We start from the raw sequence: 27,553 nt of genomic DNA, 5'->3' as shown, positions 1-27,553 counted from the left end.
CACCCTTCAGAGCCGGTCATTCCACTTTTACTCAAGTAGCACTTCTAAAGGAAGAAACAAACTCACTTTTGTTTGATCCCTTCTGCAGTCCAAGTACTTTGGTTATAAGCCCCTTCTCTGCCCCACTCTCCCAATATGTTATCTCAGCCAGTGGTACAATGTGGGTCTATTACTCCCACTTTCAAACAGAAAATCCAGGCTCTTCGAGGGGGATGTTATCATTCCCAACTCATACAGCCTGGATATTAACCCAACAGATCCACTACCAAGTCCAGGACCTGTTTTGCAATAGCGTGTTGCTCAAAATGTGAATTTGTTTAGTCTTTCACTTAGCAAACATTTTTAGAGAACACAGGGAGAGAATGTCATTCACATTCCTAAGAAACCAATCTGTCACTGAGCTCAGTATCAGGAACTGAGTAGGTCCTTATAAAACATGTGCTGTTGCCAAACAGTTGCTACCTACCTACACGTGCTATGGAGAGTACGCAGATGTAACAGATAAGGCCCCTGTTCTAAAGAGACACCTGGCCCCTGCAGGTATCTGTACTGGAATATAAAAATAGTTAAGTGACACAGGAAAGATGTATTAATAAAGGCAGTGGCACTCAGGAGACAGAGGCTGTGGCAGGTAGAGTCTGAGCTGGTCTTGGGAAATGGGGGGGGTTTGTTTTAAAGAAAGGATGGCATCAGATCTGATAGGTAGATAAAACATAGAAGGAAGGAGGATGCTCATATAATAACAAATTATTCAGCTCAACAGAAGCATCCAGCTTGTTTTGATAAGTAGTTGGCAAAGATAATTTGAGATGGGAATAAAATCAATGGACTTTGGCAGGCACTGGGAATTAAGTGAATGGTCTTAGATTATGAGCTACTCCAAGGTACTCATTTGTGATACTGTGTGCCAGGCACTCTTCCAGGTGTTGAGGACATGGCAGTGAATCAAAAAGATCAGCAGCTTCTGCCCTCATGCATACACGAAGTCAAAACAGGAAGAGATCAGGCAGACCCCGGGGAAGGCTCTCACAATCGCCTGCATCATTGTCATACCCCACCCTACTGACATAACACACAAAAGTCCATGAAAGGCAAAATAAACGCACTCATTCCTGGGAAGCAGCCATCACCTGGGTGATACCCATGACGTGTTAACAGCTGTATATTACAATCTGAAACCTCTAAGGGCTCACAGATAAAGGTGTCACAGTTGCAGGCACCATTATCATAAAAGACATGTGATTAAGTTCTTTTTTTAGATGGGAAGCATAATCTAATTTTAACACATGCTCCAGATGTGAGCGGAAAAAAAAACTGTTTTGTCTCCTGAAAGAGCAGAATCACAAAAAGATCAATAATGGTAGCCAAAGTTATTGAGCACTTACTATTTACTTGGTGCTGTCTAGGATGTTACGTGCATTGAAAAGACATTACATTGTCACACAGGCATCACAAAAAAAGGCAATATTATTATTATTATATTTTATAGGTACCAGGTCACACAGCTAACCAATGGCAGAGCTGGGAGTCAAACACAGGCAGTCTGATTCTCTCTGTTGTATACTTAACCTGCCCGTCAAATTGTCAGAGAGCATGCTGGGAGCACGCCCATGTTTCCTGAGAACCCACAGCCCATCTTTAATGCTTCATGGCAGAGCGTGGTGCTCTTGTGTATGCAAATATATATGTCTCTTTCTGTGTGTGTGCACACACACATACATAGATACCATTATATAAAGTTTTACATTATTTATGAACACATAAAATTATATAAACACAGATAAAACACACATTTCTAAAATATAATATATATAAATATGCACAGCGCTCTGTCTGTATAATTATGAGCACCACTAATCATAACTGGGTACTGTCTACTGTGCACATCCATGTACACTATATGGGCCCTCCTTTTTAAGAGACATTAGGGTATTCATGGAGCCGTGAAATGATTAATTCTACACCTTGAACTTAAATATATTCCAAAAGTAATGGGCATTTGTATCCCTCTGGATATGCACAGTGCCAGAACATGTGTATAAATGAATGCATCTCTACACCAGTGTTAGTAGTATCAGGTGAGTATGCAGTTAAACAGCTAGTGGTACAAAGTAAAGTGTGTCTCAATGTGTATCTCTGTCAGTATTTTCTATTATTAACCTGATAATTTTAAGGGGGTGCAATGAGGCAGAAAATTTGATATAAGAATCAGCCAAAACAAAATCTGTTTCAGGATTCATATTAATTTGCTTAAAAGATTTCAAACACAAGGAGTACTACAAATAGAATACTTAATTTGAGGGGGAAAATAGCCTAAAAATGAAAGGTGTTCAATCTATAACCTACTGGATTATTGAATATTGACAGACCCCGTCATGGAATGCTTACACAATGGTTCTTACACAGTTCTCCTATTCTTTCTCTACTCTTTTATTACCCTTTTGTCTTAAGTGAATATTTCCTTGTACACTATTTTAATTCCTTTAATGAATCTTAACCATATTTTTTGAGCTACATTCTTAGTGGTTACTCAAGAGCTTGCAACATACATCTTAATTTATCAAAATCTACTTTATACTTAGACTAACTTGATTCCAGTAAGATACAGAACCTTTACTCCTACATAGCTCTCTTTGTTTCTTTCTTTTTTTTGTTATTATTGTTATTCACATCATGTCTATATGTCGCAAACAATACACTATTGTAATGTCCACTTCATAAAAACCTGTGTCTTCTTCACAACTGATCAGGAGAGCTAAAGTATATTTATAAAGTTTTTTTAATGAAGCTTATTATGTAGCATCTCTGTCTCTCTTCATTTCTTCCTGTGGATTCGAGTTACCATCTGGTGTCATTTCTTTTCTCCAACATAGCTTCATTCCTTGGTATTTTATTGTCAAATATATTACAATTCTGTTATGGCCCAACAATATAATTTTATAGATAGTTTTATGAAATTTTAAAAATCTTTTAAGAAAAAAAAAGAAATGCATAATTGCATTGCCTTTTATCATTACCTACATAATTTCCTTAACTGAAGCTCTTCATATTTTCACATAGATTCAAATTACTGTCTGTTTTCACTTCCTTTCAGCTTGAAGAACTTTGTTTAGTAGTTCTTATAAGGCAGGTATACTAGCAATGAATTCTCTGTTTTTGTTTACCTGGGGATGTCTTTTTGCTTACCTTCACTTTTGGAAGATAGCTCTGTTGGATGTAGGATTCTTGGTTGACAGTTATATTTCTTTGAGCACTTTGAATGTTGTCTTTCTGCTGGTGCCCGCCATAGTCTCTGCAGAGACATCAGCTGTCAATCTTCTTGTGGTGCCCTTGTACAGATGAGTCACTTTTCTGTTCATACTTGCAAAAATTTCTCATTCTCTTTGGCTTTCACCATTTTTATGATAAAGGGTCCAGATGTGGATCTCCTTATATTTATCCTGCTTAGAGTTCAATGAGCTTCTTTGATGTGTAGATTAGTGTTTTTCATCAAATTTGGCAAATATTCAGTCATCGATTTCTAAAATATTTTTTCTGTCCCTTCCTCTCCTTTCCTTCTAGTACTCCTATCATACATATGTTGGTATACTTAATGGTTCTTCACACTTCTCTGGAATGCTGTTGATTTATCTTCATTCATTTTACTTTCTTCTATTCAGATCATGTAATTTCTATTGATCTGTCTTCAAGTTTGCAGATTTTCACTTATTCCAACTCAAATATACATATTTTTTCTCCAAATAAAAGTTTTGAATTTGAAAAGTTGAAATGTAAATATAAATTTATATCTATCTGTGTTTTGGTGGGTGTGTATATTTATATTTATATTATGTTGCTTTATTAACACAAGGTATGTCTGGAGAAAGTCCAATGATTATTAATATAACAAGAATTGTTTGTGTGACATTGATATAACCTGGCAGCCAGGGAGAGTGGACTGGAACATGCCTGAATGAACAGTGACCACTTCACTATATTAGTCAGTTGGGATGGTAGAGGCCATTGAGTGAGCATGTGTACTGTGTAGCCATTGCATTCAAAATGACAGAGTGAGTGGAGTAATGAACTGCATCAAATTTTGTGTTAAGCTCAAACATTCTTCCACGGAAACTATTCAGATGATTCAGGATGGTATAGCTATGGGCAACAGGTGATTGGCAGCCTCATCATGACCATGTTCTCACTCATGCATCACGTCTCATGAACAATTCTTTGGCAAAACATCAAATCACCCAGGTGACTTAATCCCCCTACAGCCTAGATTTGGTGTCCTGTGACTTCTGACCTTTCCGCAAACTAAAATCACCCTTGAAAGGGAAGAGACTTCAGATTATCAGTGAGAGTCAGGAAAATATGATGTGGCAGCTGATGGTGATTGAGAGAACTGTGTGAGGTCCCAAAGTGCCTATTTTGAAAAGGACTGAGACATCATTGTCCTATGTACAATGTTTCTTGTATCTTATTTTTTTAATTGTTATTCTATTACAGTTGTCCCAATTTTTTCCCCTTTGCCCAACTCCACCCACCCCAACCATGCTTCCACAGTCAGTTCCCACACCATGTCCATGGGTCATTCATACATGTTCTTTATCTAGTCCCTTCCCCTTCTTTCTATCATTATTCCCCTCACCCCTCCCCTCTGGTCACTTTCAGTCTGTTCCATGTCTCCATGCCTGTGGTTCTATTTTGTTTGTTAGTTTATTTTGTTCATGAGATTCCTCTTGTAAGTGAGGTCATGTGATATTTGTCTTTCACTGCCTGTCCCATTTCACTTAGCATAACACTCTCCAGTCCCATCCATGCTGTCACAAATGGTAGGAGTTCCTTCTTTCTTTCTGCAGCACAGTATTCCATTGTGTAAATGTACCATAGTTTTTTGATTCACTCATTTCCTGGTGGGAACTTAGGTTGTTTCTAGCACTTGGCTATTATAAATAGTGCCACTGTGAACGCAGGGGTGCATAAGTTCTTTTGAATTAGTGATTTGGTATTCTTAGGGTATATTCCCAGCAGTGGAATCACTGGATCAAAAGGCAGTTTTGTAGTTTTTTAAGGAAATTCCATACTGTTTTCTACAGTGGCTGCACCAGTCTGTATTCCCACCAACAGTGCAGTTCCCTTTTCTTCACATCCTCTCCAGCACTTGTTGTTTGTTGATTTATAAACGATGACCATCCTGACAAGTGTGAAATGATATCTCATTGTGGTTTTAATTTGCATCTCTCTGATGGCTAGTGATGTTGACCATCTTTTCATATCTCTATGGGCCGTCTGTATGTCCTCCTGGGAGAAGTGTCTATTCAGGTCCTTTGCCCATTTTTAAATTGGATGGTTTGTCTTATTGGTATCGAGTCACATGAATTCTTTACAGATTTTGGAGATCAAACCCTTGTCCAATGTATCATTGGCAAAAATGTTCTCCCATAATGTTGGTTCCCTTTTCATTTTGATGATGGTTTATTTAGCCATGCAGAAGCTTTTTAATTTGATGTAGTCCCATTTGTTTACTTTCCCTTTATTTCCCTTGCCCTAGGACATATGTTGGCAAAGCTATGCAGGATATCCAAAATTTTACTGCTTATGTTTTCCTCTAGGAATTTTATGGTGTCATGACTTATATTTAAGTATACCATATACCAGAATAAACTCAAAATGGATAAAAGACTTAAATACACTATGTATCTTGTATCTTCTTCAGTAAAATCTCAATTTTTCATATTGTATGGCTGGATTCATTCTGGACAAACCTCCATATTCTCTATTTGATGAGTCATTATTATTTTACTTTAATTCTTTCAGCAAAGTTTCCTTTATTCTTTTAACATTTACAACAATTTTTGTGTAGTTTTTGTCTGCTAAGTCTAACATCTGAACTTCCTCAAAGGCAGTTTCTACTGCTGTATTTATTCCTGTAAATGGGTCACATTTTCTTGTTTCTTTGCAAGTCTCACACTTTGTTGCAAACTGGACATTAGATAACAGATTCGCAGCAAGTCTGAATACCACTCCTTCCTCAACCACTCCCACCAGAAACTGAAATCAGTCACACAAGTGCTGCATTCCTATGCAACTGGCCCTCAATAAAATTCCTGGACTCCAGGTGTAGCAAGCTTCTCTGGTTGGCAAAACTTTGCCTGTGCTGTCACACGTGACTGCTGGAGAAATTAAGTATATCATCTTGAACTTAACTGGGAGAGGACTCTTGCAATCTTGTGCCTGCTCCCCGGCAGACTTCGGGGCACGTGCCTTTCCCTTTGCTGATTTTACTCTGTAACTTTTGCTGTAATGAGCCATAACCATGAATATAAGAGCTTCTTGGTTCTGTGAGTCCTTCCAGAGAACTGCCCAGAGGGAGGGGAGTTCTAGAGATCTTTGACACAGGTATACGTTGTTCTATATTTATAATATGTGCAATCCCCATGTTTGTTGTGCGTTTAAATGGGGTCACTGTTCTCACCAAGTCTTTTATCACAGTTTCTCCATTTCTGAGCATTTTTTTATCTTTTAAATGCTTGGATTTTATAATAATACCTTCGTAGAAAAAAAACCTTACTAGTGTTATATTACCAAAATTTGTTTATGATTGTGAATATCTGTGATCTTTATATTTGAATTATGTCATGGTTTCATATCATTCTTGAGTCACACTTTTTTCATGCAGAATTTTACGGACATCGCTTTATTGTACTTGAGGTTATGTAAAGCCAGTATTCTCTCATAGGTGATATATATACATAGTTTACTCAACACTCAGATATGTATTGATTGTGTCATTGAATTCCAAGGCATGAAATAGTATTCCTCAGGCATATAGATATGGTGAACTATGGGAAGAAAATGAGGGAGATGAAAAGTTCAGTCAGGATTGTATATGACCTTCCTTTAGCTACCATGACTATGTTCTCATTTCTGAAGCTTTGTTTAATGTCCTGTATCAGAAGTCACCCCACCTAATTAGAGAGTGCATCACAAGGCAATGGAGGGAGGTACAATAAAACATCTGATCCATTTAGCCCTGATAAGTTCTCCTTTGATTGTCAGTCCTATTGTCAGTTTCTGTTACATGATCTTCCCTCCTGTAGCTATTTCAGTACTTTTTATTCAAAGGTGGGACCAGAGAAAAACACCTACTCAGTCTATTTATTTCCCTCTATAAGAGCATTAGGAATAGCCCTGGCTGGTGTGGCTTAGTTGGCTGGGCATTATCCTGCAAAGGAAAAGATCGCTGGTTCAGTTCTCAGTCCAGGCACACGTCTGGGTGTGGGTTCAATCCCCAGTCAGGGCATGTTCAAGAAGCAGCCAATAAAAAAAATAAAAAGGAAAGAAAGAAAGAAAGAAAGAAAGAAAGAAAGAAAGAAAGAAAGAGAGAAAGAAAGAGAGAGAGAAAGAAAAAGAGAGAGAGAGAGAGAGAGAGAGAGAGAGAGAGAGAGAGAGAAAGAAAGAAAGAAAGAAAGAAAGAAAAGAAAGAAGCAACTGATAAATGTTTCTCCCTCACATCAATGTTTCTCTCCCTCCCTTTCTCCCTCTTTTCCCTCCTCGCTACATATAAATAAAAAATATTTTTTAAAGTATTAGGAATAATTCTCAGTATTTCTGTCAACTACACAGTGCTATACCCGAAGAGCAGAGACAGAGCTGGCAGCCTGATCACGCTCACCCATTCACCTTGGCTTGGCTTCAGCATCGTGCACCTTGCCCTGCTTTTAGGGATTTATGACACTGGGTTGTGCCTCTTTCCCTTCTCCAGGCTAATGGTCACTTGGCTGTTACACTGTTTTTGTTGTTTACCTTGAAAAATGAAGTTTCTGGCAGGCAACTTTTACCTATTTTACCTATGATCTTCCCACGGCTTATCATTATCAAATTATTATATCTAACACACACACACACAAAAAAACAGAAAATAATCAAATATAAGAGTTCTTTAACCATATGATAAGCATATGTCCTGTTAGATGTGGCAACCCCCTAACCAAGAACAGAAGTGAACACTGAGCACGGACTGTAGGAGATGAATGGCACAGAGGTTCTTCCTGCCTACACTACGAGGAGGTGACATTATGTACATCTTAGCCTTAAGAAGAAAGCCAGATTGGTAGAGGAGAATAGAAAAGGGGTAAAACGAAAGCACTATACAACACAGTTGATGTGATATTGCTAACAAATGCAAAGGATCCATTGACACCAATATAGTACTATAAGCAATTAGCAATGTGCTGTTTTTTCCTTGTTGTTTGCTTGTTGTTCAAATATAGTTGTCTCCACTTTCCCACTACCACTCCCCCCCTACCCCACACATCCCCACCTCCCACCCTTGATCCTACCCCCTCTTTGGCTTTGTCCATGTGTCCTTTAAACATGTTCTTTGACAACCCTACCCCCTTTTCCACCCATATTCCCCTCCTCCCTCCCCTCTGGTTACTATCTGTTTGTTCTTTATTTCAATGTCTCTCATTATATTTTGCTTGCAATGTGCTGTAATGCAGTAGATTGTGCTAGTTCTGATTCTACACTGAGTATACAAAGTACACTTCCTGGCAGTATACTCCCGTCAGCCACTGAGCCATCTCCTATGGAGAGAAGATCCTCTCACGTCCAAACTTGTAAGCAAAGTATCTTTAAATAGTCACTTCTCTCACCCTCTACTCCTTTTTGTACCTTCAAGACATCCTCCTGCTCACTCATGCAGCTATTGGCCTCACACACTCCCTACGTGTGTTTTATTCTGACAAAGCTTCCAAAATACACAGATTGCTTCCTCTCCCAAACTGGGCTGATCTTAAACAGTGTGCAAATCTATGTAGGAATGCCTGCCAGGTTCTAAGTCTGTATTTGCAGCAGCAGGAGCAACATAAATTTCTAGTTCCAAACAGACCCAACAGTAGCCAACAGCCTCAGGAAATCAACAAAATTGATGGGAGGTGATGTCCTCCCTCCTGCAGACAAGGCTGAGAAGTAACTTTTCACATTCGCAACAGAGTGCTGCCATTATACACAGTCATACTGGCTTTTTATCCCCCAAGAACTAGACTACTCTAAAGCCACGATGAAATTTTTTATTGACATTTCTCATTTTAAGGAAAGGAGGTATGTATTTTTATATACTTTAATAAAGAAAGAAAGAAAGAAAGAAAGAAAGAAAGAAAGAAAGAAAGAAAGAAAGAAAGAAAGAAAGAAAGAAAGAAAGAATCCCTGGCCAGGTGGCTTAGTTGGTTGTAGCATCCTCCCATACATCAAAAGGTTGCAGGTTCAATCCCTGGTCAGGGTGCATATGGGAAGCAACCGATCAATGTTTATCTCTCATATCGATGTTTCTCACTCTCTCTCTCTCTCTCCCCCTTCCTCTCTCTCTAAAATCAATAAACATATCCTTAGGTGAGGATTTGGGAAAAAGGAAAGGGGACAAAAAGAATAAGAAGTAAACAAACCAAAGATACAGAAACCCTGATTTACATAATATATAATTTTATGAAATTTCAAACATAACATTTATAAAGAACATTGATTTATTCCTGAGAATTTCTCTGCCTCTTTAAGTCAATTCAAGAATGTTGAGCCCTGACTGGTGTGGCTCAGTGGACTGAGCATTGACCTGTGAACCAAAGGGTCGCTGATTCAATTCTAAGTCAGGGAACATGCCTAGGTTCCCGGTCAGGTCCCCAGTAGGGGGCGCTTGAGAGGCAACCACACATTGATGTTTCTCTTCCTCTCCTTCTTCCTCCCTTCCTTGCTCTCTAAAAATAAATGAATAAAATATTTAAAAAATAAAAAAAAAATTAAAGAATAAAAGCTGAGAGTACAGAGCTGTACTTACACACATGGGTAAGCCTCCCATTCAGAATCATTGTTCAGTGTGCTTGCTGTCACTTAAGTATATGCACTTGGAGTTAGAAGATATGATGGAATCTTAGATCTGCAAGTTATTTAACTGTGAAACATTCTTGGACCTCAGTTTCCCCTTTTAATAGCTTGTGCAATAATAACACTAAATCAGGTACCATACTAATAGGAAATAGATGCCCCACTCAAATTGTGCCATTTGATGAAGTTTTAATAAAGGTTAGATTTACAAAGGCATAGGTAGAGGATAGTGAACCCTTGAGGGGTATTGTAGTATACAGAACTATTAAGAGAAGACATTACTAGCCCTAATGGAGCAAGGAGAAGGTCAATTACCAGAACCATGAGAAAGACAAAAAGAAAGAGAGTACTATAAGCTCCTGACAAGAACTGTCTGTGACCTTAAGTCAAAGGACAAAGCCAATGGCAAATACATAAGAGGACACCCAAATAAACTGAAATTATCTACTGGAAGGTAGGCCTTTTGTAGTGCAGGCTTCTCCTGCTAGGTTAATGTTCTAGGAACATCTGTATCAGTGGAATGGGCGTTGTTGTGAGAGGCAGCATTCGGCTTCAGTGAATTTTTTTTGAAGACTCTTTTAAGGCACTGGCCCATTCCATGATGGCTGATTGACAAGCACACCTGCCCACACCGTGATGCGTGCTCAGCAGTTTTTGACAGAAAAAACACATGATCCCTATGGGCCACCCCCCAACCCCGCTCACCTGATCTCTCCCCAAGCAACTTCCATTGTTTCTCCAGATGAAAAATGTCCTTCAAAGGGAAATCTTTTGCCAATATGGAAGAGGTGAAGCAAAAAATGGCAGAAGCCATTACATTGTAAATGTAATCGACATACGTCGATTGTAAAAGGCATTACAATCGACGAATCGGCCCACAATGTACCAGGTCACCAAATATCAGCGGCACGCATGTCTTTACAAGACACTGGACCATTCTTTCAACATGAACCAAAGTCCATTCTTTTCTAGGAGTAGAAAATATATTTTCTAGAAAAGTCAAACCAAAGAAGACATTCAAAAGTCTGATTAACTCACTAAAGCAGAATTAGTCTCTTGTCACTTTATAAGGAAAAAAATAGCAAAATAGCATGGAAGTTACGAGATTGCTACCTCTGAATTGCATAGAAACTTAGAGTGAGAAATGTAAAGTTTACCTTCACTCAAACCTTTTTTCCATAACTGAGGAAACTGAGTTAATATTTAAAAGCCTTGACTTTTTTCTTATGGAGATATTAAAAACCTTCCTTTTTTTCCTATTTGGGATCCCGCTTCCAAAATCAAGTTGTACAAAAACAGCAATGTTCTGAAACAGATGACTCAAAAGACCCACACACACAAACATACTATAAGTACCTAGAGATCTATTGAGACACTTGGTTTGAAATATGGTTGATACATATATATGTTACATACAGGGGTAGGCAAAAGTAAGTTTACTGTTGTGGCACATGAAACATGGAGTTTATTCTTGTATTACTTATTATTGTTGTTCTATTTATTTGTATTATTTGTCTTATTATTGTTATTATTCCATGTCCTCATTTATGACTTTTAGTTAATGATGGCTGGTAATATAACTTACTTTTGCCCACCGAAGTATGTAAGACATATATAACATGATACATGTGTATGTGTATATGTGTATATTTTTTTCCAATACCACTTATCAGCAAAGTTAGCTATAGAATGAAATATAAAAAAAATTGTGAGTGCCAGCATTGCATTCAATCCTCATAGGACAGGAATTAAAGGATATCTCTTTTAGTGGACCTAAGAGCAAAAAGGTAATTAATTAATAGAGGAAAATCTCACAAGTCTACATTTGTGCACAGTAGAATCTAGAGTGGCCAGGTTAAAATACATGTGATTAGAATGAATGTTGGATCCTACACAATGTCTCAACTTGACACATCAGTTCATCAACCCCCTGGCCAACTCTCAGTAGAACATGCTCTTCTTGGGAGACTACATCATTTGTGGTGTCCACTTCCAAAGCATTAGGACGGGTTTACAATGCCAATAGTTGGACTTATTTATTCAACACATGGTGTTTTAGTATCTATTATGTTCCCAGGCACTGGTCTCGGGATCTAGAAATGGAAAAAAAAAGTTCCTACCTTGTAGATCTTTAATTTTTGCCATAGTCACCTGGGGTCATGTCTGGCTAGAAGTAATCTTGTTAGCCTAATGACATAAATGGCAAACAGCTATTGTAATTCACAGACAGAAAATATAGTCAACAAAAAGATAGTCATTGACTGCATATACCTGGGTGACATGTCTCAGAGTTTTCCCCTTGTCAGGCCTCCTATCAATATTATTTTATGAGAACTTTATCTAGAAGAGTAAGACATCAGATAATTTTATCAAGATCTAACCCACAGCTGTGGAGTACACAACAATTATGTCTCAATTCCCAAAAGATGGAGATGTATGGTGCAGCTACCACTCCATAAGGTGACAAACAGGATCCTGGGGTGGCTATTAAGCAAAGCCTAATGTTGTGCCTAGCTTGCCAAACACACACAAAGAAGTTGTAAGAGTCTGGCAGATGACAAGGATGCCTCATACACAAGCTGCTACTGCAGCAACAATGGAGAACACAGCTAAAATTAAGTTATAAACACGTCTTCTTGTCAGGGCCCCATTCCCCCGCAAACACAAAGTTGTTTTATAGGGCTGGCACAGTGTATCAGAAATTATATTACCAGTCCACAGCTGATGAGTTTATAAGACTGCAGACAACAAGCTATCTGGCTCCATCCCCATGCTCAGCTTGCCAAAACTGCACGTGAGGCACACCAGTCTGAGAGATATTGCTCAGACTTAGAAATAAGAGGGCCAAGAATAGCCATGGAGCAGCAGAAGAATACGTGGTACATGGCATTAATTTGTCTCTCAACCTTTCCTCTTGGAGCTTCTTTATGACTGAACAGCGACCCGGAGTCGACACTTAATTACAACATCAACCACAAGCCCATCAAGGGTGTGTCTGATGAATGGGGGGAGAGTTTCTAGTGAAAATAAAAGCCCCCTCACTTTATTGTACCACCCTGCAAATGCTTCTGGTTTATTGTGTATTTCTCTAGCTATCAGAACATGTCTCTATCTGTTTTCAGAGTACTTTTTCCTTTTAATTGTGTCTTATTTTCCTGTTGTAGTTGGGCTAGAAACAAATCAAACCATGTCATTTTAAGTCGGGTACCTTGAATGGCACCAGAGTCCCCACTACTTAGCATTGAATTATAAATCTTTTTTTTTTAATCTTCACCAGAGGGTGTATTTCGGGGGGGGGGGAGTATTGATTATTTTGAGAAAGAAAGGAAGGTGGAGGAGAGAGAGATAAGCATGAATGTGAGAAACATCAGTTGCTTCCCATAAGCACCCTAATCGGGACTGAACCCACAACCTAGGTGTGTGCCCTGACTGGTGATCCAACCCACAACCTTTTGGTTGTACAGGACAGTGCTCCAAACAACTGAGCTACCTGGCCAGGGCTGAATTCTAAATCTTCAGTAATCTGGCCTCCAGTCATACTAGTCGCCTGTCCCCACTGTTCTCCTTCACCTTTGCCATAGAACACACTCTTGGCTCTGGGAATATACCCTGCCCCATATGACTTTGCCCTGCTGTCCCTTTGTATGGAGCGTTCTACGCTTCCCTTACACTGACACTTACCTAGCTGGCAAATCCTGGCCTATCTACCAAGAGTAAGGGAGGCTTGTTGGCTCTGCCTTCAAAGCTCCCCTAGCTAAAACCCCATCCTGTCTTCTAGCTAGACTTCTAATTATTCCCCCAATTTCATTCTTTTCTCTCAAGTCTACTCTCCACGCGGCAGTCAGAGTGATCACTTTCTTCCCCCCTGACACCCGCCCATGCCTTCCTAGTAAACTTAGAATATATTTATACTCCTTGCCTGACTTATAAAGTCCTACCTGATTTGTTTCCTCTTTACAGGGTGCTCATAGGTGCAAGTGTGGCCCAGACACTTCCATTTCACTGCTATTGTCCTGGTGTAATTATTAATAGCATCACCTTTTACTCTGAAGTGTGCTTGCTAATTTGAACTTAAAGCCACATGGTCGCCCTACTTTTATAGCTCCCCTCTACTATTCTCCCCTTGTCCATCACAGCCCAGCATGCCGGCATTCTTTTATTCCTTTGAATACGAGCATGCCAATTTGTTCTTCTCTTCAGGCACTCAGCCAACCTGTTCTTCAGCATGGAGTTACCTGCACCCTGATCATTTTGCATGGCAGGTTCCTCTCGTTCAGTCCCTGTCTCAAATAGTTCTGATTATCAATTCAGAAAAGTATTCCCCAATCACCCTAACTGCCTTTCTCCCCAGCCATATTCTATCACGTCAGCTCACTTATTTGTAAGCACAGCACTTAAAAGAGCTAAATTTTTTTGTTCATGTGTTTATTGGACCCTTCTTCTAGAATGTAAATTCCCTAAAAGCAGGTTGTTTTGTTTTGTTTTGTTTACTACTGTGTAGCTATTTTCTAGAAGGATGCTCACCTGGCACATAGTAGCTACTTAATAGAACAGGTGGCAGAGAAACAAAAAAAACTGCAAGCATTACCTTTTCTGCAAAGCCTGCCCTGGCTACCTGCACACCCTTGCTAGGTCAGGCTTACCACTCCTTCCGCTGACCCCATTCTATCTGGTGTATACATACGATACGTAACAGGCAGTGCCTGCAAGCCTGTTTTCATGTGCACTTCATTTTGGTTTACATATATGCTTCTCTCTTGACGCTGCAAACAAATATAAAGGCAAATACAGCTCCCATTCATTTCTTGCTTCATTTTATCTTGGTTGTTGCTTTAAACTTTTTATTTCAAACTTACATACTTAACAGAAAAGTTACAAAAATTGTACCAAGCATTCTTACACCTCTCAACCTGCTTCCCCTAATGCTAATATCTTATATAACCACAGTACAATTATGAATAATAGAGAATTAACACTGGCACATCATTTTGAGTAAATTTCAGGTCTTATTCAAATGTTATGACTTTTTCCACTAACGTCCTTTTTCTATCCCAGGGTCCCACATTTAATTAGTTGTTATTTCTCCCAAGTGCTTCTCCAGTTTAACAATTCCTCAATCTTTTCTTGTCTTTCCTGTCCTTTCAAAGAGGACCCATCAGATATGTTATCAAATATCCCCATTTTGAGTTTGTTCAATGTCTCTGATGGTTGGAGTGGAGTTATACATTTTTGGCAAGGATACCATAAAAATGACAATGTGTCCTTGTCCCACTGCCTTATATCAAGGGGTTCATGATGATGACATGTCCTGTTACTGGTGATGTCTTCTTGATCCCTTGGGTAAGCCAGTATCTCCCAGGTCTTTCCATTGTTAAATGTCTTTTCCTTTGTGCTTGATGTATATCATGGGAAAGCCATGGAGCCAGGGATACTCCATTACCTGGAGCCCATGAAAATCCTTTTTCTCTTCACACTTTCACCCACTAATTTTAGTATCCATTTCAGTGGATTCAGTGGATCTTATTTGCAACATTTACTGCCGTGGGGTTTGCCCAGTGGTGGTTCTCGGTTGTCTTCTCTCCTTCAGCATTTATCAACTGGAACTCCACTGTGTTCTTATTCATTTTCAACTCTGCCTGCCAATGGCTATCACCACATTTCTGACACAGACATGTCTTTAAGTACAGGTTATAGCAAAGCCATTCAGTTCTCAGGCTGTATAGGAAGCCTGACACTTGCTAGCTTTGTAACTGAACAAGCTACTTAATCTCTCTGAGCCTCAGTTTCCTCAGTAAAATAACGATAATATTAGCATGTGACTCATTAGGGAGAATATTCAGTCCATCCTCATCAATTCATTCAGGCACTGGAGATACAAAAAAGAAGCCACTTGATTTCTTCAAGTCTTGACTAAGCCCGTCCTGGGCATATAGCAAGCTAACAAGGTTCAAAATTGTTTTCTACAGTTATGATTAATAATTGTACAATTTCCTGGCCAGCTCTGGGTCCTTAAGGACTTCAGTGAGCACTCAGAGCCCATTCCTCTCCAACTAGAGGCATGTTTTTCAGAGTTTCCACTAACGTGAAAATGAGCAGAGGTGTACCCCCCTCTATGCGTGTGCAATTTTAATAATTAATTTTTCCTAAACATATCAGAGTCCTAAGAGGGCAGCCCAATTAAAACACAAGTAAAATCTTTAATGAAAGGTAAATGTTAAAAGTCCTTAAAGGAGGGCGCTCCTCTCTCTAAAGACCCCTCTTTAGGTCCCAGTCTATGGAGGAGCTGGGGCGCTGTCACGTGGGCCAGAAGAAATATTTGAAGACGGAGAAAACTGTAGCTGGTAAATGTTATTGCTAGCTCTGGGAAGCGAGGCCGGCAAGGCTCACACCGCTGCACTGCCGTTTGGCAGACCCCCCGGGGCAGCCCAGCCGAGCAGGCAAGCCCATCACGCAGGCTGATCACGCAAGCCCAGTCCAAATGTCACTCTAACATTTGCAGAGCTGTGTGTAACTGCTTAAGGAGAGGTTTCCGGACGAGAAGGTCAAGGATGGAAAAGCTGTTTGGGGAGTCGAAGGATGTATTTGGGAAGGTGCAGCCATTTCGTGGCGGATTCCTTTCCCTTCACGTGAGCGGGTTTTGTGTCACTTTGTTTTATATCGTCCTGTGTGAGTTTCAGGGCTGCTGGCTCCTTCCTCATGCAGACAGATAATCCCTCGGGAAGACGGAGGCCAATTTCTGGGGTGTGATTTTACAGGGGAAAGAGAGGATATATTCTTCTAAATTCGATATCAAACATCTTTTACTTTGTTTTCATTTTTTATTCTTTAAGTCCTCAGTTGGTCTTGTATGTCTGTAAATGACCCTTGATATTTCAGAATTTAATATTTGCAATTTTGACATTTCCCAAAGAACCCGAATAGTTATTGTGTGTGATCATATATCACTTTAATCAGTCCCACTGAGAGCAGGAAGTGCAGGGACTTGGAGAATAACCCTGGCTGAACACTTGGCATCCACCTCTCAGGAAGGCTGCATGGCTCTGTGTTTAATTTTGAAATGCTTCATCCAAACAACTAGAAACAATGATATAATAAATACCTGCATCCCTGTAATGTGGCTTTTTAAAATTCCTAACACTCTGGCATATGTGTTTCAGATTCTTTTCAATGAAATAAAATATTACAGGCATCAGTAAATCCCCTTTTTAACAGTCCCACTTCCCTTTCTTCCCAGAAGTAACATTTTTACAGGGATGTTCATGATGTCCATGCATGCTTTTTATATTCTTAATATGTACGGATCTGCCCTGGCTGGTGTGACTCAGTGCACTGAGTGCTGGCTTGTAAATCAAAGGGTTGCTGGTTCGATTCCCAGTCAGGGCACATGCCTGGCTTGAGGGCTAGGTCCCCAGTTGGGGGTGTGTGAGAGGCAACCGCACATTGATGTTTCTCTCCCTTTCTTCCTCCTTTTCCCTCTCTCTAAAAGTAATAATAAATAAAATTTTAAAAAAATATGGATCTATACATACAGTATTTTAGATTATTTCACATGTTTGTGAATTTTATACAAATGGTATCATTCTGTATATGGTATTCCATAATTTGCTTTTTTCATTCAATGTCATGGCATTGAAGTTCACCAATGCTGGATGTATCTCCACAGTATAAATCATGATGATTTAGACTGTTGTTAATTTTTTTCTTTTAGATTATAAGCAGTATTCCAATGTATATTCTTTTAACTATCTAAATGTGAATTTATTCGAGAGTTTCTATAAAGCATTTACATAATGTGCAACTACTAGGCCAAATATCATGTTCAACATCAGTGCTCAATTTTATTACAAAGTGGTCACCTCATTGTACACTACCAGTATTTAGGACATAACAATTCCTATTTCTACTCCTCTTGGCCAAGACTGAACATTGCCAGAGTTATTAATTTTTACTTACTGGTAATATCTATCATTTGCATTTGCCTTCTCAAATTTACTAGTGTGGATGACACACTTTTATACATTTACTATCCATTTTGGTTTTGACATCTGCACTTTTCTTATTCATACTGCTTCTTCATTTTTCTGTTGGGTTATTAGTCTTCCTCTTGCTGACTTGTAGAAGTTAATTATACAATTTCTGGAAACAACCCTTTGCATATCACATTCACTGCCAATAGTTTCTCTCAATCTGTGGCTTGTCTTTGTTTATCATATTTGTCCTTGAACACAGATTCAAACTTAGTTGCCATCAAACTTATCAGCATCTTCTTCATGGCTCTACTTTCTTCCTGGCCCTTTGTCATTCACTTTTATTTTCTTCTAAATATCTTTCAAGTTTGCATTTTACATTTAAATTTGTATGTACTCTTAATTCATTTCATGTTTTGTGTGAAAATGACATCTGATTTTATTTTTTCCATATGGATAACCAATTATGCCAGCACCACGTACTGACTAGCTTGTTCATTAACCACTGATTTATAACATCAACCTGGTCATGTATCCATTTTTCACATTGCATGAAATAGTTATGGAGTTCCATTGTGTCCCGCAGGTCTGTGTGGGTCACACTAGCATAATTATTTTGGGTATAAAATAGGTCTCTATCCAGTAGGGCAAGTCTCTCCTATTGTTCCCTTTTTCCCCCAGGACAGTCTCAACTATTTTGGCCCCTTGAACATACTCATGAATTAGAGCATCATCTTGACAGTTTCCATGAAAAACTCTGTTGGGATGTTGAGTAGAATCTTATTGGATTTATGAAGTAATTTATGGAGAATTTAGCATATTTATATTATTTAATCTAATCATGCATGAATATGATAAGTATTGGTGATTTATTCAGGACTTTGTTTTATCTTCCATAGTATTGTGTCATTTCTACCATTAAAGTCTTAAATATTTTAGGATTTATTCTTAGCTACTTTTTTTTTTGTTGCTATTATAGATGGAATATTTTCTGTTCTATATTTTAATTGGCAATTATAATTGCAGAAGGAGGTTAATTAAATTTATATGTTTATCTTCAATCCAACAAACATGCTGAAATCCTTTTCAGCTCTAACAATTTACCTGAAGACCTTCATGAACTTTCTGTAAGTAAGAAAAGTATCTGATTTTTGTTAAACCTATTCTATTGGCTAGTTTTCTCCATTTTCTCCATTTTAATAATACACAGACGTGATAAAGGGCATGCCTGCTTTGTCCCTAATCTTAATAATAATCTTAATAGTTTCTTGATAGTTTTGTATTTTCAAGCTAAAATGTTATTTTCTAATCTAACCCTGTTCATATTATTTTAAATAAATATATATTGACTATATCAAATGTTTCTATATTTATTTATGATTTTATTTTTCCTTTATCTTTAATATTATCATCTTATATTAAATGTATTTTTATTGTTTTTTCTGTTACTATTTAGTTTCCTTCTCCCCTACAATCACCACACTGTTGTCCCTAGCCATGAGTCCTTCTTCCTTTTTGCTCAATCCCTCCACCACCTACTCTTCCTCCCTTAGCTGCCGCCCTGCTCTCTATTTTGCTCTGTCTGAGTCTGTCTCTATTTTGCTCATTTTGTTCATTAGATTCCACATATGAGTGAGATCATATGGTACTTGTTTTTCTCTGCCTGGCTTATTTCATTTAGCATAATGGTCTCCAGGTTCATCCACACTGCCACAAAGGATAATATTTCCTTTTTTTTTTTTACAGCTGAATAGTATTCCATTGTGTACATGTACCACAGCTTTTTTATCTACTCATCTACTGATGGACACTCTTCAGCTGTTTCCAAATCTTGGCTATTGTAAACAATGCTGCAATTAACATAGGCATGCATATACTCTTTCAAATCAGTGTTTCATGTTTTTCAGATAAATTCCCAGGAGTGGAATTGCTTGCTGGGTCATAAGGCAGTTCCATTTTTCATTTCTTGAGGTATCCCCATACTGCTTTCCACAGTGGCTGCACCAGTCTGCATTCCCACCAACAGTGCACTAGGGCTCCCTTTTCTCCACATCCTCTCCAGCACTTGTTAATTGTTGACTTATCGGTAATAGCCATTCTGACATGTGTGAGGTATCTCATTGCGGTAAAGGGCAAGGGAAAGAATAAAAACATACATATAAATGCACATACAGTTATGCTTTGAAATGGAACATGGTATAATAATATAAAATTGGGCTTGCATTTTGTTTCCATCCAAGTTCATTTGCTTTCTGAGTTATGTAGGAGTCTTTGTGACAGGTAGTCTCACCAATATAGAGGTTCCATATTTGAACTTCAGTTCAAGAGGGTTTCAATATTTAAAATAATCATACCAGGGACCTTCAGTTAAGACGGCAGCATAGGTAAACATAGCTCACCTCTTCATACAACCACTTCAGAATTACAACTAAACTATAGAACAACCATCTTCTTAGAACCATCAGAAATCAAGTTGAATGGAAGTCTGATGATTACATAATTAAAGAAAGCACATCCATCCAGACTGGTAGGAGGGGCAAAGACACAGAACAGGCCGATCCCACATCCACATGTGGTAGATAAAAATTCAGGGAAGGAGTCCCAGCCCTACAACATGCCCCACAGCCCAGAGTTCCTGTACCAGGAAGATAAGTCCCCATAAGTTCTGGCTGCAAAACCTGCAGGGATTCAGTCAGTGGAAGAAACTTCTAGAGTCCCAAGCAGTTTCTCTTAAAGAACTCACACATGGACTTATTCAAACTCACTCTCTCTAAGTTCCAGCACTGAGGTAGCAGCTTGAAGTGACATACAGGAAGGAAGTGAAGGGTCTGTCATCAAGGAGAAAGCTGGGGGACAGCTTTCTCCCAAACAGAAAGGCAGGCAGAGGCCACTGTCCATTTTTTGAATCTTCTCCAGTCAGAGCCACAAAGTTGGCAGGCAAGTGCCATATCTGAGACCCTATCAACATGGCTAACACTGTTTGCCCCACCATGGAGATTCCCTGAGACTCAGTCCCACCCAACTTATAGGCCCAACTAAGCTGTTAACAATGACTTTTCTATATGAATGGCTGGTCATGCTCATGCTTCACAGCTTCCTAAATCCTCTCAAACAAGTTACAGCCAGCCTCACCAAGTCCAAGGTCCTAGTCTCTTGCTAAGTAGCCCCAGGCCCAGCACTCATAGCAGCCAGCCTAGATTCACAGCTTGGCTTCGCCTGGAAATCTCTAAGCCCAGCATAAGTAGCAGCCATCTCAGATTGCTTTATAGCTCGTGCAGGGTGGCCCCAGGCAGAACATAGGTGGGGGCTGACCTAGGCCTGCACCACCCAGGGAAAGCCCAGAGCCAGCACACCCAATAGACAGCTACATACCATGTTGGAGCACCACCACCCTGTCCCTGCACAGCTGATCCTCCATGAAGGGCAGAGGTTGGTGGCCAGTGGTCACAGCCAATCTTTGCAACTGACTGGCCAGTGTAAATCCCTTCCACTTACATGTCAAGAGCAATCAAGGCTCAACTACAAGAGGAGGGTATACTCAGACCGCACAAAGGATGCACCTGGAATACCTAGCTTGGGTGATGGGGAAGGCTGTGTCAGTGGACCCTACAGGACACCTACTATATAAAGCCACACCACCAAGACAGGGAGTCATAGCAGCTCTACCTAATACATAGAAACAAACACAGGGAGGCTGCCAAAATGAGAAGACAAAGAGGCATAGCCCAAATGAAAGAACAGATCAAAACTCCAGAAAAAGAATGAAACAAAATGGAGATAAGCAATCCATCATATGCAGAGGTCAAAACACTGGTTATAAGAATGCTCAAGGAACTTAGTGTGAACCTCAAAAGCACAAAAGAGATCCAGTCAAAAACAAAGGATACACTAATTAAAATAAAAAAACAATTTACAGGGAAACAATGGTAGAGTGGAGGAAGATGAGAATCAAATCAATAATTTGAAACATAAGGAAGCAAAAACAACCAACTGGAACAGGAACAAAAAGAATCCAAAAACATGAGGATAGTGTAAGCAGCCTCTTGGAAAACTTCAAACATTCCAACATTTGCATCATAGGGGTGCCAGAAGAAGAGAAAGAGCAAGAAATTGGAAATCTATTTGGAAAAAAATAGTGAAAGAAAACTTCCCTAATTTGATGAAGAAAATAGACATGCAAATCCAGGAAGCCTAGAGACTCTCAAAGATGGATACAAAGAGGCCCAATCCAAGACACATCACAGTTAAAATCAAAAGTTAGGTACAAAGAAATAATCTTAAAAGCAGCAAGAGAAAAGCAGTTAGCTACCTATGATAGGGGACTCAAGACTTGGAAAATTTTAGCTTAAGGTAAAAAGTTATAAGTCTAGCAAGTAATGTGTATGTTCAAGCTTTTGCTTCAGAAAGTACAGATAAGGCCCATCCTGGCTCCTGGGAAAGTAGCAGGCCTCCTGGGGCACTGACAGAAGATTAGCACCTGGGGACATCAGAACCTTTGTTCCAGGGAGAGCAGACAACCACCCCCACTGGGGAACAGCTAACTGGCCAGAACAGGAATGCTGCAGCTTCACTCACCTAATCCTCCCAGAATTTCAAAGTCCTCACCACACCTTGTTTACCCTCCCCCACCCCCTCATAAAAGATCTGGCCAAGAAAGAGAAGGGAAGATGGTTTGTTAAGGTATGAACCCGCCATCTTCTTGGAGCACCGACCATCTGGATAAAGCACCCATAAAAGATTCAATCACTGTCATCGCGTATTGGATTTGCTAGTGACAGGCAGCCCGAACACCGTTGTCTTTTCCGGTTACACCTACAGGGGAGTTCCCATAAGACTGTCAGCTGATTTCTCAAAACAAACTTTGTAGGCTGTAAGGGATTGGCAAGAAATACTCAAAATCATTAAAAGCAGGGATCTATAGCCAAGGTTGCTCTACCCAGCAAAGATATCATTTGGAATCAGTAAGCAGATAAAGAGCTTCGCAGACAAGAAAAAACTAAAGTTCATCATCACCAACCCATTATAATATGAAATGTTAAAAGGACTTAAGAAAAAGAAGATCAAAAATATGAACAATAAAATGGCAATAAACACATATCTATCAACAACTGAATCTAAAAAACAAACTAAGCAAACAAGAAAAACAGAGACAGAATCATGGATATGGAGAGTGTTTTCATGGTTGCCAGATGGGAGGGGGGCATGAAGGAACAGGTGATGAGGTGAGGGGATTAAGAAGTACAAATAGAAGCCCTGGCTGGTGTAGCTCAGTGGATTGAGCGCGGGCTTCGAACCAAAGAAGTACAAATAGGTAGTTACAGAATAGCCACAGGGATGTGATGCAGACCCCAGGTTGTGGGGGTCCAAGACATTGTGGGTGGGGGAGAGACATTCACACGGACTACCAAGTCCTGTGGAGGAGAAGGGCGAGTGGTTTAGCTCTCAAGGGCAGCAAAAAAGCCACGGCCTCCACCACACCAGGCCCTTATTTCTCTACACATTACATGATGGTCCTCCTTTACTATGTATGCACCGGTTGCCTTTAGGTGGTTACCTTTTACAGAAAACAAAGGAGCCAATGCCGCTGATCACATCACAGAAGACAAATGAAAAGACAAAACTGGTTGAACAGGTTACACTCATCCTTGGAAGGTTTAGCATGGATTTTAGGAAGTTACTTTGCAGTAAATGTCCTCAATTCAGGGTAAGAGAGTTTTTTAGCAAATGCAAGACTCAGAGAGGCCTAGGTACATTGCAGGCCTGATTCCCCACGGGAGAACCTATCCGTGGGCGTGGGTCCTGTGCATCTCCAAGTGGGAGCTGGGCCCACACCACACAGAATGGTCTCCTACCAGGATGTCAAGTACAGAATAGGAAATGGAGTAGCCAAAGAACTTACCTGCATGACCCAGGGACATGGACAATGTGTGGGTAGTGCCTGAGGGAATAGGGGGTGCTAGGTGGAGGGGGGGGAAAGGGGGAAAAACGGGGACAACTTTAATAGCATAATCAATATAGCATAATTTAAAAAGAAAAAATAATAAAATAAAGTAAACATACCAGGCACATTATAAATGTGAGTAACTGTGTGCAGAATTAATAAAGAAATTAATGCTGGAGAAAGAAAATAAAAGAAGGAAAGAGAAAAAGGAAGGAAGGAAAGAAGGGACAAATGGAGAATTTTTCCATTGCAAAACTTCAGAAAGTGGTGATTTTTCAGGTGGCATGTTAAGAGGAAACAAACAAACAAACAAACAAAGGCTTGCAGAATTTGCTCCTGCAAAACTCATTTCAGACTTGCTCTAGGAAGAAAGTAAGATTGCTCCACACGTTTTCTGATCTGTAAGAAGTACAGAGATCATTCATTCCATGACCAATGATTGAGTTTTGGCCAAAAATGAACTCCCCCAAGGAAACAGTGTTTGTTTTGATGTGCTTTTGTAACTTCAAACTAGCAGAGGCTCTGCTGTTATTACCCCATCGGCTGCTGCCTGGGGACTTCGCCCTTAAAAACAATGTCAGGTATTAGACTTTTCTATTATTGAGGATGCAGGGGGGATAAAGCACTCTTGAAAACACTTGAAATGTAGCATGTAAAGGAGACCAAATGTCTTTCTTCTATTGACTTCTGCATAATTTTTTTCAATTATCAAGCAAACCGGCATGACACTGTGAGATATTAAACTTTGTTTTAATGTGATCATGACTATCCCCAATTTAATCTCTACATATATCTTTGTAAGGACCCCTTTGAGCTAAGTCTCTCTTTTCTCCTTCCAAAGGTACTGTTTGAATTACTGATAAACAGTGAGTAAGATAGCAGCCAGGGAAAGGGGCTGTCATTGTTTGATCAGTTGGTGCTGTTTAGACAAACACAGTAGTTATTTCATGCAATAATTACAAGGCAGTATCATTCACTAAGCATAGAGATTCCAGACCCTGAAGCTGAAGTTTAAATCTCATTACTGCCTCTTATTAGCTGTGTGACGTTCAACAAGTTGCTTAATACTCTAAGCCTCAGTTCCTTCATTGTTTTTTTTAAAAAAAAAAAAAAAGATGTGAGAAGCACCTACTTTATAACTTTATATTATGGCCTTTATGAAGATTAAATGTGATAAATTTTGGTAAGTGCTGGCACAGCATCTGGCACATATCTGATTAATAAACATTAACTATTACTATAATGAGAATCAAGTTCTCTTCCAGATGAAATAGAGAGAGAAATGAAAATGGACCCATCCCGTGGACCCATCCATGGAAGCATGGATGATCAATCACTAAGCAAGGTGCTCAGTTAGCTATATAGGAAGCCCTAAAGAAATGGTAAGCATTGAAAAATGTGATGAAATGCCTCTATAAGTCAAACCTTCGCTCTTTGCTCTGTGTCATGTCCATATTAGTTGTTTTTTATGCTGAAATAAGAGTATGGCCCTTGAGTGACTGGAATGAAGTCCAGTAAGTCTCTATGGAGCCCATGGTGTGGAGGGATGGGCAGGGACCAGGCACTCAGGGTCTTCTGGAAAACGAAGACTTGGGATTTTACTGTAAGTGCAACAGGAAACCACAGAGGGGCGAAGGGACCGGGCTGGGTTTACATGTACATGTACACTGATGACCTTTCCGGTATCCTCAGTTTTCCCATTCACAAAAAGAAAAGCTTCCACGAGTGCAGTGGTTCTAAGAGCAAGGTTTCCAGATCAGCATGTCAGCACCACCTGGAAATGTGTTAACGTGTATATTGTCAGGCCTCACCCAAGACCTGCTGAGCCAGAACCGTCAAGGCTGGGATCCAGCGGGTTGGACTTTACCAAGCTCCCAGGTGAATGCTGACGCAGGCTGACATGTGCGACCCACTGGGCCACACAGATTCCTCTCGGCTCCAAAGTTCAGTGTGTCTAACCCTGCTACGTCCTTCGTGACTCAGGTCTGAATCCTAGCAAACGAGGTTGACCAGGGAGCTTTTCCGTCACCTCTGCTGACCAACGTGCTGTTTTGGAGAGGAATCACTGAAAGATAAATAACTAACTACCAAATGCACAGATCTCCCGTCAGTACACATTTTATATCCCAAGCCAGATATGTAATAAGATGAAAACGGATTAAATACAATGCCACACTGACCTCTAAATTTCTTCTCATAGTTCTCAGAATGAATTTCCCTAAACCCTATCTCCCCTACACAATTATCTGCCTGGGTTTATACAAAATTATGAGACCATTAGGATTACATTTGTCTCTATGTGATATAGGGATCAACACAAAGGAGGTATTGAATCAGAGGCAGAATAAAATGATGAAAAGGCCGGCCCTTTGAAGGCATACGACATGGAGTTACACCTCTGGTTTTACCACTTGTCTAGGAACCCAAGTTAAAAAGTGGTAAAGGGCCCTGGCTGGTATGGCTCAGTGGACTGAGCACTGGCCTGCAAACCAAAGGGTCACCAGTTCAACTCCCAGTCAGGGCACATGCCTGGGCTGTGGGCCAGGTCCCCAGTAGGGGGTGCATGAGAGGAAACCACACAGCCATGTTTCTCTCCCTTTTTTTCTCCCTCTTTTCCACTGTCTAAAAATAAATACATAAAATTTTTTTTAAAGTGGCAAAGGGTCTGGCAGGTAACTTGCAAACTCTAAATATGGCTAGCATTATATGTATACATGTTTGAAGAATTATACATGAAAAAATAGCTACATGACTGTGTTCATTAAATAATTTTGAGATTGTATTGTACCAAAGTCTGTCATCTTAGGTGTGGGTATATGACTGTCTGTAATGAACTCTTGAATCATATATATTATTGGTTCTTGGTGAGTCCCCATAGGTTAACAATCTAATAACTGCCCAAATAGTACCATTTTAAAATAAAGCCATCAAACATGGTCTTGTTTACCAAATTCAGGAATATCAAAATGAAGGAGTGTGTCTTCAAATTAAAAAGAGAAAGTTTTATGGTAACCAGCAGTTGTTTATTGTCTATATCAGAGATATTCATTGACCTAGTAGAATAATCCAGGCAACTTTATCCTATTAACTGGTATGGATACTTAAGTCTTTAATGAATCTCAACTTGTTACACGTTTATGTAATGCACCCCTAATGAGATTGCAGAAGCTCTTGAGCAGGTACTATGGCTTTTGCTTCTGTGCATTTCTCAACAGAAATGAGCACAGTGCATTATACACATTAGGTGTGGAACGAACATATTGATTATGAATCATATTATCCAGGAGGTAGGCAGGCTGAAAATAAATACATTCAGGAAAGGTACAGATAAATCTATTGATAACATTAAATGGGTACAGTGTGGTGGTTAAGAGCAAGGATGATGGAATTAGACAGTTGATATCTAAGCTTAGCTACTCATTAACCATGACTTATTTACCCTCTATTTTTGACTCTCAGGTTCCTCAACTATAAAGTGAGCATAACGATACCCAGCTCAAGGAGTTGTAATATTGACTAGATAATGTACATAGTGGTTAATACTTAGATTTCAATGTGTGACAGTTATTAATAATGATAATGTGATGTCAATAATAGATATTTGTAGCATGGGATCTATTTAACATATATTTTGATATTTGAACTATACAACATGTAAGGAACTATTACAACCTTCAAACTACCAAACTATTATCCTTTGTTCAGACACAGAGATGGGCTGAATGAACTCTTAGTCTAATTTCATTTGAATATTAGATCCTTATAATTTGTCATTAGGAATACA

At 39.5% G+C, this 27,553-nt stretch overlaps 1 protein-coding gene across 1 annotated transcript in view; it reads right to left on the bottom strand.

The window, feature by feature from the left end:
* The window catches only part of NRXN3 (neurexin 3), a 1,487,232-nt gene that overhangs the window by 917,924 nt on the left and 541,755 nt on the right, over nt 1-27,553 (bottom strand).

This window comes from Phyllostomus discolor, chromosome 1 (assembly GCF_004126475.2).
Source record: "Phyllostomus discolor isolate MPI-MPIP mPhyDis1 chromosome 1, mPhyDis1.pri.v3, whole genome shotgun sequence".
In the NCBI taxonomy this organism is placed as follows: Eukaryota; Metazoa; Chordata; class Mammalia; order Chiroptera; family Phyllostomidae; genus Phyllostomus; species Phyllostomus discolor.
The sequence above is the reverse complement of the archived record's forward strand: the minus strand, read 5'-3'. Positions and strand labels throughout refer to the sequence as shown.